This window comes from Alligator sinensis, unplaced genomic scaffold (genome assembly GCF_000455745.1).
Source record: "Alligator sinensis unplaced genomic scaffold, ASM45574v1 scaffold467_2, whole genome shotgun sequence".
Taxonomy (NCBI): domain Eukaryota; kingdom Metazoa; phylum Chordata; order Crocodylia; family Alligatoridae; genus Alligator; species Alligator sinensis.
Window position 1 is genome coordinate 1,468,148 of NW_005842129.1, and position 11,432 is coordinate 1,479,579.

General features: G+C 48.8%; 1 protein-coding gene across 1 annotated transcript in view; it reads left to right on the forward strand.

Annotated features, from left to right (window-relative positions):
- The window catches only part of BSN (bassoon presynaptic cytomatrix protein), a 496,460-nt gene extending 494,339 nt beyond the window's left edge, over positions 1-2,121 (forward strand). Inside the window, exon 12 of the mRNA XM_025205791.1 lies at positions 2,058-2,121. The gene's annotated coding sequence lies outside the window, so the exon portion shown is untranslated. The remainder of the gene's footprint in view (positions 1-2,057) is intronic.
- Positions 2,122-11,432: the final 9,311 nt, after the last annotated feature.

The window sequence follows — 11,432 nt, forward strand, 5'->3', positions numbered from 1 at the left end:
AGTGTGTACAATTCTCAGCAAGCTAACAGCAGTGTTCACCAGTGGGATTGTTCCTACCCTCCTTTATATTATGTAAGTTTTGCAAAGCCCATGCTACTGTCCACCAAGATTAAGCTACCACTCTCTCAGCAACTTCCCCTCAAGAGTTTGGCCATGGAAACAGGTTTAAATCATAGCTTCTGAATCAGTCTGTCCTCACATGCCAGGGATGCTGCCCCCTCCTTGTTGTGGAAATGGGGATCCAAACACGAGCTGTTTCCAAGAGAGCTGAGCAAGAGACACTCACCCTGTGGGGCTAAGTGTCACACAAGAGCCAGGGGCATTATTGTGGATTGTATAGCAGTTGCCAGCCCCAGCTTAGGCAATATGCCATCTCTTTTATACCAAATGGGGTTGTACATTTCCATGCACTAACCACTGGAACTGCCAAGTAAGTTCATGAGCCAGAGGGCCACCCATTCCACCTGGGCTTGGCATTCATGAACAGGGACCCACTGCCACAGGGGACAGTGTGATAGCAGTGTGACTGATCTCTACCTGGAGGAAGTTAGAAGAAGGAAGAGAAATAGAGAGTGCTTATGCTTCCTTTGGAGCCTAATCATGATAAGGCAAGTGAGCACTAGTTGTCAGAGGGCACATCTACACAAGATGCTACTGCACTGGCGTTACTGCACATTTATTTAGTACTTGTATAAGCAAGCACTAAATAAATACACAGTAACCAGAATTACTGCACAGTAGTGCTGGTGAATGCATTTTAAGTGATGCTACTGTGCAGTAGTATGGTTTTTACCACATGCTACTGTGCAGTAGTATCAGGCTACTGCACAGTCAGCATCTCATGTAGACGTGTTTAGGGACTCCAACCTGCTGCATCTGCTGGAGCTAACACTAGGTCCCTTTCTCACAGGCAGGGCCCAGGGTATGGCTAGACAGCCCTGACAGAGGCCGTGCGTAGGGCTGTGGTCCATGGAAGCCCTGTAACGATACTGTTTTGTCTACATTACCATTTAGAGATGATCTGTAACCTGCCCTGTAGTCTAGATCTACCAACTCTAAAAAGCCCTTATTTCAGACCAACCTGGAATATTCTCCTCCTTTAGGCCAGCTCTCTGTCCCTACAGCATGTTCAGAACTCACATGGATGCCATAGTCCACAAGCACAAGAAGCTGGCTGGCTGCTGCTTCTACCTGACTTCTGGCCCCGCTTCACCCCATTTCCTGTCTCTATGGGCCACAATTAGGATCATGCACAAAAAGACAAGTACTGGGCAGACTCATCCCTAGAAGGGCACTGCTTGAGGAACAAAAAGTTCCCTGTTCCTTGGGTGAAACCCTTCTAGAAATCAGTCTACCCATCATCTGCCTCTCCTGTGCTTGGTATGCAGCTGGGGCAAGCTGACAGGTGGCTCATTTTAGTTAAAGGTAACCCTGAAGGTCACCCCTTATCACAGTCATAGTAGCACAAATCCCTGTTCCTTCCTCTGTCTGTTGCCCCACTTTAGAGAGTCATTGGAGGTGCTGCATGCTTTTAGATTTGGGGGGTGAACTTGATCCAATGCCAGTAAGTGGGTGTCTTTGTCACGTAGCTTTGCAGAGCGGTGTAGATGAGATCTAGGTCTGTGTACTTTCCTAGAGAGCCAAACCAGGTTATTCAGAGGGGCTTGTCTGAAGCCTCTTACACAAGACCTGGTCTGGGAGCCTTTTCAATGTTGAAAGAAAAGATAGCTGCTTGAACAGCAGATTGCCCTGTTCTATTGTAGCAATTCTTCAGTTTCCACTATAAAAGCAGTGGCATCCAGAAGTATGAGGGAGAACAGGACATCTCTAGGGATATTCTTACCCCAGGGCCAGAAGCCTTGGGAAAGGCATAGATGTCATCTCATATCTGGCAGAAATGCTTGTGCTGCCAGCTCTTGGTTATGCATTTGACCAGAGTAGTACTAAGAGCCCCAGTCCTAAATCAGGGCCCCATCACACTAGGCAATAAACAGCACAGAACCCAAATGCAACTCCACTGACACTAATCTCTCTATCTCTTTCTGTCTCTTGCCAAGCTTTTGAAAGCATGGAAACCCCTAGGCTGCTTGTGAGATCAAATGCAGAAGAGAAGACGTTGGATCTCATGGCACAGTGTCTACACAGGGGTCTGGGTGGAGGATGCAGAGCAAGCTTCTTCAGAATCTGAGAAGCAGCACTCCAGGAGGGCATCAGGAGCATCCTCTTGTCAGCTCTGTGCACTGTGGATTGAGCCATAGGAGCAGGTGGTCAGTCATGCTTAGACCGAAAGGTTGTCTATAAAGGAAGCTTTCAAAGCGTGAGCCTGTTCCAGACCATTAGATCGTATGGGTAGAACCTGCTCTGCTTCATGGATTCCCCAGCAGTGCTCCCTCCTGTGGTCTCCTCCATGCTTAGAGGCTGATGTTGGGAACCATGGCCCTTTCTTGAGATTATACACAGAGTTGTTCACTCCACTGCATTTTAGCTCTAGAGTCTTCATAGGTTTTTCCCTCTCTCTGCAATGTGTATGAGTTGAGGGCTGGGAGCCAGAGGCTCCATTTTCCTTCACATTCCAGTTTGTCCCATTGGTCCCTTCTACATGAGGGTGTTCTTTTACTCTCGCTGTCTCTGCGCTGGAAAAAGTTCCAAAACCTGATCTGTGGGATTAAGAGAACTTCAATTAGGACCTAACACTGTTTCATTACTGAAATAAGAGGCCATAGGACTCTGAAAGGCAGTGCATAAACTGGCTGACTTTTACTGAAGCAATTGCTGGCCAGGCGCCCCAAAGCCATCCTGAAGCCATTCTAAAGCATTCAAATGGCAGTGCTTTCCATTGTTGATGTCGCACATTGTTTTAAGTATGCCTAGGTATTATTTTTATTTCAAGAACAGCCTTAATCATTCCACTTTTGTTTATGTGTATACCTCATTGACACCCAGGGGTCGGGATTTTTTGGAGTTTTTTGTTGTTGTTAGTAGGTTTTTTTGTTTTGGCTTTTTTTTTTTTTACTTTCTACAGAATTGTTTTTCGTCTTTGCTTTATTTCATGAGTTAGCACATGGGCTGTTGTCTGCTGAAGCAATAGTAGTGCAGAAGGCTATTAAGAGCACAATCCATGGAACAAGATCAGGAGAGCTTCGCCTCTGCCATTCTTCTTTCTATTACTGTGCAATTCAAGTCGTCCTTAAGCCATTACCAATGGGCATGCTCAGAAAGACGGAGGAGCTACTCGAAGCAAAATCTCGTTTATCCTGCCACTATGAAGTTCCTCAGACCATAACCCGGGAGAGCAGAAGGCAGCCAAATGAAACTGCTTGCTTCACTGTAAAGAAATTGGCACCTGTACAGATGCTCTGGTTTTCATTTGTTTGTGTTGTCAGCTTCCTGCTGGGCTCTCTTTCATGCTGAGCATGCTCAAAACAACAAGTCATTGATGTGATCCATAGGAGCTTCCATTCACCTTGGGTAACAGCGACTGATGCTCATGTCTAATGTTCTATGCAATGAAATACAAAATTGAAAAAAAACCTGTTAATATTTAATAACTTCAATGTTATGTATAAGGATTTAATTGCAAATGTGCTACTGAGAAACTGGATAGCTATCTTTATATCAAACACCTGTGTGTATGAAGTTTTCGATTAGTGGCATGTTCGACCCATCAAGGGACACTTTGCCAAAGGGTAGCCATGTAGCCTGTGACTGTCTGTCCTGTCGTAGAGCATGGCTTGCTACTTTTCTGCACGGTTCCATCTACATTTAATGCTTGCAGTTCTTAGCTTGAAGTTTCTTTTTTTTTTCCTCATGGTTCATTTCCTATATTGAATGCTATTAGCAGATTTTTGCACTTGTTATTAAGGATCCATCAGTCACAATGTAAAGCGCAATTCTTCCTCAGAAAAACACCAAATATTCTGCCTTCATGTAACACCCTTTAGAGGTTCCCTTGACATCAACTTTGCTAGCCCTAAAGCACCCTGCCTCCACCATCTCCCGCTGCCCACCCCCCAGGCCAGAGGCCTAAACAGATGTCACAGCAGGAGTGGGGAAGTGATATGAAATAGTCAGCTGGGCAGGACAGACTAATCATTTCTGGAAGTTAGTTTTAGAGTTGGCTGCACTAAAATGATTTAATCCCAGTGCTTGCCTTCTGTGAGAGCTGAGAATCCAAGCTCTCGTGCTGCTATCAACTCTCAGTGCCACAGCCACTGGTGCAGTATTGCTAATGCATAAAGCGCCATTGAACAACATCTGAGGCCAAGGCACTGGGAAGCTAATAAGGAGAGAACTTAATGCAGTGCTGGTATAGACAAACAGACACACCCTCTCCTGCATGGCCTCATCTGGGAACACAGCCACATCCTTCCCTTGGTGCCTGGATGCTGGGAACATGCTGGAACGAGCACATGCAGGTGAGTGGCTCAGCCAGTGACTGTTCTGCCCCACTCAGCTCTTTGTGACCCATCAGTAGTGAAATCACTGCATTATACAGGGTTTGCTGCACTTTCCATTCTCTAAGCCCAAGACACCTAAGTGCTGAGACCCATGTCAGCGACCTACCTATAGGTCAGAGGTAAGAGGGACAGACTGATCTCCTTCCACTATCCAGGAGCTAGATAGGGTGGTCTCTGTGGGCCATATTGTCTCAAAAGCTGCACTTCAGGCCCTCCCACATAGCTAGACCACTCTCCATTCCCAATAAAAAGCAAGAGCCCACTGCTTTTCAGGGCATGAGTAATTGGAATGGGCATTGGTACCTGCACTGTGCCAAACCTGTACCATAGTCAGATGGGGTTTTGGCTACATGCGCATCCAAAGGTTTTGAGACAGAAGAGCGATTTCAGATTTACATCACATTCCCTGAGAGGTGTGCAGCCCATTACAGTTCCTCAATACAGCCTGAATCAAATGACTGCAGTGGTCCCAGTGTTGATGCCTGAGGGACCTAGCATAGGCATAATTGGGCACCTGAGCACGCTGGGCAGCAGCCATGCATAGGACAAGTGCTGCTGGTGATACAGCAGTGGCAACCAGGCCAGCAGCACAGCTGCTGTTATTTTTTAACCTTTCTCCTCCCCTGAGGGTCAGTACCCAGGGCTGGTGCCATAGTCACCCCCTCTTCATTATACTCCTGGAACCTAGAACTGCTTCTCCAAGGCAGGAATAGACAAGTTTTAGAGAAGCCATTGTCACAGTGAAAAGAACAAACCCAGAAGGGCCTTGACAATTCCTTTCCCAGGGCCTCCGTGCTCCATGGTCAGAGCTCAAGGGTGTGGTGAAAACAGTCTGAGATGGCATCTGGGAGCATGTGCAGCTTTAGAGCAGTTGTGCACCAGAGCATAGCTGGGCACAAGGTGGAGAGCATGGCGTCAAGGGGGACCTGTGCAAGTCGCTTACTGTTTTGTCCTCTGGGACAGGGACAGTGCCAGAACCACAGTAGGTAGAGTTGTTCATTGGTTGGAGTCAGCCAACATTCACCTTGATCCCATGGCAGGCAGCTGCCAGGAATGCTGTGGGTTCTGCTTCAGCCATTTTCTGGCAGGCCCAGCAGAGAGCCATGTACTGGTAGCCAGGGACACTGAATGCTCTTCTTTACTTAAAAGGCTTCATATAAGGAGGGAAGCACTGATGGGAAAACTATCTGAGCTCCCTAGGCTTCCAGGATAAGATGGGTGTCTGTTTCTAGATTTATCACCAGCACCAAAATAACTAAGGAACAGCTGGTCTAGTGCTAAGAGCACTGCCCTCCCTGAGGGATTTGGTGCCAGCATCAGCACAGTTCTCCAGGCACAGCAGGAGCATCTTTCCTCCCCTGCCCAGAAACAGCAGCTCACCGGGAAGTGGGTATTACACAGAGGGCCCCTGCCCCTCTGAGAGCTGTGCCCCTCCTTCCCACTTGGCTCCTGCCATTCACAAGTCTTCCAGGCTCAGAGAGTGTGCAGGGCCCTTCACCTGGCAGGTCATAAGCCTTGGCCTCTCATCAAGTTTGAGCATAGCTAGGATGGGTCCCATTAGCTAGCACAATGCTGCCCATGATTACACAGTCAGTAAAGAGGACAAGTCATGTTTGGCATCGTGGCCAGCTATATTGTAATCACAATCCCAGCATGGCCCCTAGGCATGACTTCTTTCCTGCACTGACAGTGGTTATGGAGAGCATAGACAGATATGTTCTACCCCACAGGGCTAATGAAGGGCAGTGCACGAGGGAATAGCCTGACAGGAGGTGAATCGAGTGCCTGTCTGCAGGGACGTTGGGTGCGTAGACACGTCACCCTATGGCGATGTAGCGAAGTGCTACATTGCTGTACAGTGCACTATGGTAATGTAGCAATCGTGTGGGTCTTCATGTGATCACCAGCTACGTTGCTGTAGCAGCGCACTCCCCCAGTATGGTGCACTGCTACGGGGAGATAGCTGTGACATTTACCCATGTGCCACACACACAGCACAGTAAGCGCCTGTACTGCGCCATGCTTTAGTACTATGGCAACATGTAGATGTGCCCATGTGGCTGCTCCCAGTATTTGCTGACTGATGCTCTCCAGTTCTGCTCAAAGTCAAGCCAGTCCCGAGCCAAGTGGAGGTCTCCCAGCTCTTGAGAGGGAAGTATGTTTCCCTTCCTGCCCAGGACAGCAGGGTATTTCCTAGCAGTGATACTCTTCACTCACAGCAGTCCCAACCACGCAGGCCTTTCCCAGGGACCCCCGCAATGACAAGTGCATAGTCTGAGGATGCTTTTTCAGGGCTCTAGTTTGACTCCTGCCCCCTGCAGGTTTTCTCAGCTGCTCCCCCTCCATTCCTTGCATTGTAAATATTTGTACAGTGTGTAAATCTCATGTGGTACTAAGAACAAACCCAAACAATGCCCTGCAGGGCCTCATCTCACTGACCAGCACACCTGCCAACTCTCGCTTTTGTGTATAAAAAAAGAATACTAAAAAAGCCTGGTGTTTGTGGCTGGCTTGTTCAGACTTTTCCTCTACTCTTGCGAAGCGTAGCAGAATCGTGTTGAGTTGTCGTGGCTGTACACGCCCTCTCTCCGCACTGTCACCCAGCGCTTGTGTATTTGGGGTTGTTTTCTTTACTTTGGGTTTTGGAGGGGGGCAAGGGGTTCTGTAAAAAAAACAAAAAAAATCAAACAAAAGAACAAGTTTACAGTTGTAAGTGCAATGACCTGAGTCCTCCCTATGACCATTGTGAACGGTGTGCGTGTCCTGCTGTGCTCTATGAGAACCTGTAGTATTCTGTGTACCACCTCATGTATTGTGAGAAGTTGCCCCTACAAGGTATTCCTGTGGGAACAGAATAAAAGGACTTGATATAAATCAGAGGCTGCCTTAGTTTGATCTCTGCCTGCCACAGACCCAAGATGCTCTTTGGGGAACAGCTGCAAGGATGGCACATAGCTAAAGGACAGGGTGGGGCTTTAAGCTCTGAAAGGAGGAAGGAGGAATAGCTCTTGGTTGACATGAGCTATTAAGCAGCTACTGCAACTGTGCAACCCAGCAGCACTGGGTGCCTCAGCCACACACGTTTGGTGGACCAGTCAGGTTTGGGGACTGGGATTTCCATCACAGAGGAGAAAGGGAGCAGGCTCTCCCAGCCATGATGTGAAGGGACCTTGGATCAAAGTGACAGCCCAGAGCTACAGGGGAATCTTGGTTAAGAAGGGAAAGGAGAGTCTTAAACCTGCATGGGGAGTAGGCTAAGCCTACTCCCCTCTTCTGGCACAGACCCTTCTTCCTGCTTGCCTATTCCCACTCTGATGCCTGCCCAAGTGCTCAGGGAAGCACTTCTGGTAGTACAGGCTCCACTTACCACCATGCTACATTGCCAAGACAAGATTTGCTTTCCCACAGTCCCAAGGCAGCTGTCTTGCTCCTGGTGCCAGACAAGGTTAAAAGTGGATGTGGGCTCTGTTGCTGGCAAGTGCTTGCCAACACTTCTCCCTGCTCAGACCCAGGAGCTCTGGCTCATGGAAACAGACAGCTCCTGCTCAGTTCTGGAGGAACTGAAGAAATCTAAGTGTGTGTGGAGTACTTCCCTCAGCATGTCACCTAAGGAATTAACAGGGGCCGTTTCCATAGGGCTGGAGAGACCAACCACACTGCCCTGCCTCTGCAGAGACCCGCCTCCCCCACCAGCACCACCTCTCCTTCCCTTTGATTTCAAGGTTTACGTTGAAATAACACGAAAAACAGAAGACCTGGTTGCTGAATCTTATCCTGCCTTCCCCAAGTAGCAGAGCCACCACTTAGAGCTGCTTCTTTAGCACAAGTGGCTGAAGTCTGTGCTTTGGGCATGAATGAATGCCCCACATTTGCCTCAGCTAATTGCACTTAAGTCAAGAACATGAATGTGTTATAGTTGGTATCACTGGCACGGCCATCTTGAGCACATCTTGTAATGGGATGCCCAAGTGAGGAAGTCAATCAGCTGTATCCTACCCAAAGAATATACTTTACTTACAGGCTGAAAGCTCCAGGTGCATTCATTCCTGGTACCAAGTTTTGACAGCTGACCTCCAAAGTGGTGAGATATGGGGGAGGCATCACTGGAGCATGGATCTGAGCCAGCCTAGCAATGCAGTCTCCACCCACATGTCCATGGAGCACACTGACCCTCTGTCCTGACCCCAGGGCCACTTGCCCATGGAACTCACCTAGCACAGCCCCTGCCCCTGCTACCTCTCTATATACTGCCCCTTCTAGGACAGGGAACAAACAAGTTTGTGGGCTCCCCTAGAAAGCTCCTCAGCTCCAAAACACTCCACAGTGCTTCCTGAACTCCACCCAAAGGAGTTCAAAGTGTCAGGCTCCTGGAGGGGTTATGTAGCTAACAGCTGCAGAAACTGAGGTAAGGCTGGAGGAAGGTCTCAAGAGTGGCAGACTTGGACCACAGGTGTCTCTCCCGTGCATCACTCACAGACAATCGATCCACCCTTGAGGCTCCCTTGGTAGGATTGCTACATGACTTTGCACACAGCTATGTGTTACCCCCAGAATTTGGGGGGGGAGGGGGTGAATACTGAACACCATCTAAGTCCTCTGAGGAAAGGTCAGGTGTCCTGGGTCTCAGTCTGTCACCTGCAGTATGACACCAATCCTTGCTTTATGCAACCCCTGCCTTGTGGACTATGCATAGCCCCTGTTCAGGGCATAGGGTGCCAGCTTGGTTGGGGTAGGAAGAGTCCCGGACACAAGACCTGGCCTCTATCCGGGCATAATGAACCTGACTTATCAGCTGCCCATGATAAGAGGCCAAAAGATGAGATGTGTTCCTTGGCCCCAAGGCAATGGGGATGGAATATAGGCCTGAACCAGCTGCTGCACTTCATCAGTGCAGGTAGCATCATCATCCAGTTCCAAGCCTCCATATTGTAGGGTTCGAGGCCATATTGCTTTGCTGTACAGAAGTGGCACCCAATCTTCTGTCCTGGTGAGCTGAATGAGTGGTGCAGAATCAGTACACAGCCCAGATCCTGAACAGGGTTGGGGCTTGGTGTTGGTCCATGGGTGCAATGCAGCATGTGAGCCTGACAACAAGTGCCCAGATCTGGTCATGTACTGGCCCAGCCCCACACTCCTGGATCTGGCCATCCAGTGGTGTGATCTGGTGTGCAGGGTCACATTATATGGCCTATAGTTGTCCCCATGGGTCCAGAAACTTGGCAGCTGGGGAGCAAGAATTAATGCTGCCACACTGCTCCCTTGCCACTAAATTATCAGCCCCACAGGCCAAATGACATGGCTCTGTGGGCTGGATCTGGCCCATGGGATGGGGGATAAGTACCCCTACTGTACAGCCCCAGCCAGGACCCTGATCACAGCAGAGGGAGCCCTGGATCAGGTGGTTCCTGCCGCTCATCTGCACTCACAAGCTTTATAAGAAGGAACTTATATAAATGAGGCATTTGGAGCTAGATCCCAAAGGGACCATTAAGCACCTGAATGCCTCCAGGGGCATTTCAGTTCAATGTTAGGCACTACTAACATTCACACAAGGCCCACCTAACCCTGCAAGTTTATAAGCTCCCCTGGTGCCCATGCTTTCACTGTTGAACATCTGCAGAAGTAGTAGAAACCTGGCAGTACTGGACTACTCAGCATCCAGCTCACATGTAAACACTGGGATACACAAATAGGTACTACCCTCATATCCTAAGCCATTTAGCATGTCTAACCACCACAAAGCACAGCTGGAGGAAGACCTACAATCACCCAGTAGTTAGAGTACTGCCTTGGATGTCAGAGGTACAGGTAAAAATCCCTTCACTGCCTGAAGGAATTTGAACTTGTATCTCCCATTGAGATGGTGAGGACTCTTTCACTCCGTCCTGCTGACACTGTGCCACTTTGCATATCACAGATATAGGAGCTGGGAATAGAGCCCTGGGTGACTGCCCTGTTGACTAGACTCTAGAGTCAGAGCATGTCTGTGCTGCTTCCCCAGTGCCATTTAGGACACTCTGAAGTGCGCCCTTGCCCCTCCCCCCCCAATCCTGAAAATGAGACTATCAAGACACCCTAAGGGCACCCTGCTTCCATTGCTCCACTGAATGGGAAAGGCAGAAAGCCCACACGTGACAGTGTGGGAGCAACCCAGGAATGGCTTCACCACATCACTTCCAGGTTTGGTGCACAGATAGTGGAAAAGGGTGGGCAGAACACACTGAAGAGTGGCACCACTGGGAGCACAAGGGAAGTAGTGTAGACACACCTGCAGTGTCTCATGTCCTTCTAGACTCTTGGCTCAATGAATATTTAAATGATTCTACAAAACAGGATGGATAAACCATTTCTGAACACCCCAGCGCTTGGTGGTTAGATGCTGTGGATTCAAATCCTGCCAGGCAAGTGAGGGATTTGAACCCATGGCTCCCACAGCTTGGGTGACTGCCCTAATTACCAAAAGAAAAGGGTGGCTAATGGCTATGGCCTGCCCTATAGCCATCTCATTCTAGTATTTGCTCTCAAGACCACTTATGTACTTCACTTTGCATTTTACATTAAAAAGTAATTGGCTAAAAAATACAAGCAGTCCTGGAAACAAGAACAGAACTCCTTCCTCTCAGCTTAGTGCCCTCACACTAGATGTCAGAGGCTTCCTCACACCCAAGCACTGTCTGGGCTGTATTTTAGGAATACCTCTTCCAGATTACCCCAGCCTTGGAAATGTAAAGGTAACCAGCCTGTATGCTTGGCTTTCAAAGTAGTTTGGAAAATCAGCGTTATCCAGTGTAATACTGCCACAGCCTAATGGTGTTTATCACAGCCGCTTACTGTGAGGGATTGGGATCTTGCTGGGCCGAGGCTGGACAGGCATCCCTGCCCCAGAGATCTGACCACCTTCAGTCCATGCACAAGAGCTATAGAGTTAGGTTAGGGCACTCTTCTAGGATATGGGAGATGTGGATTTCAACTCTT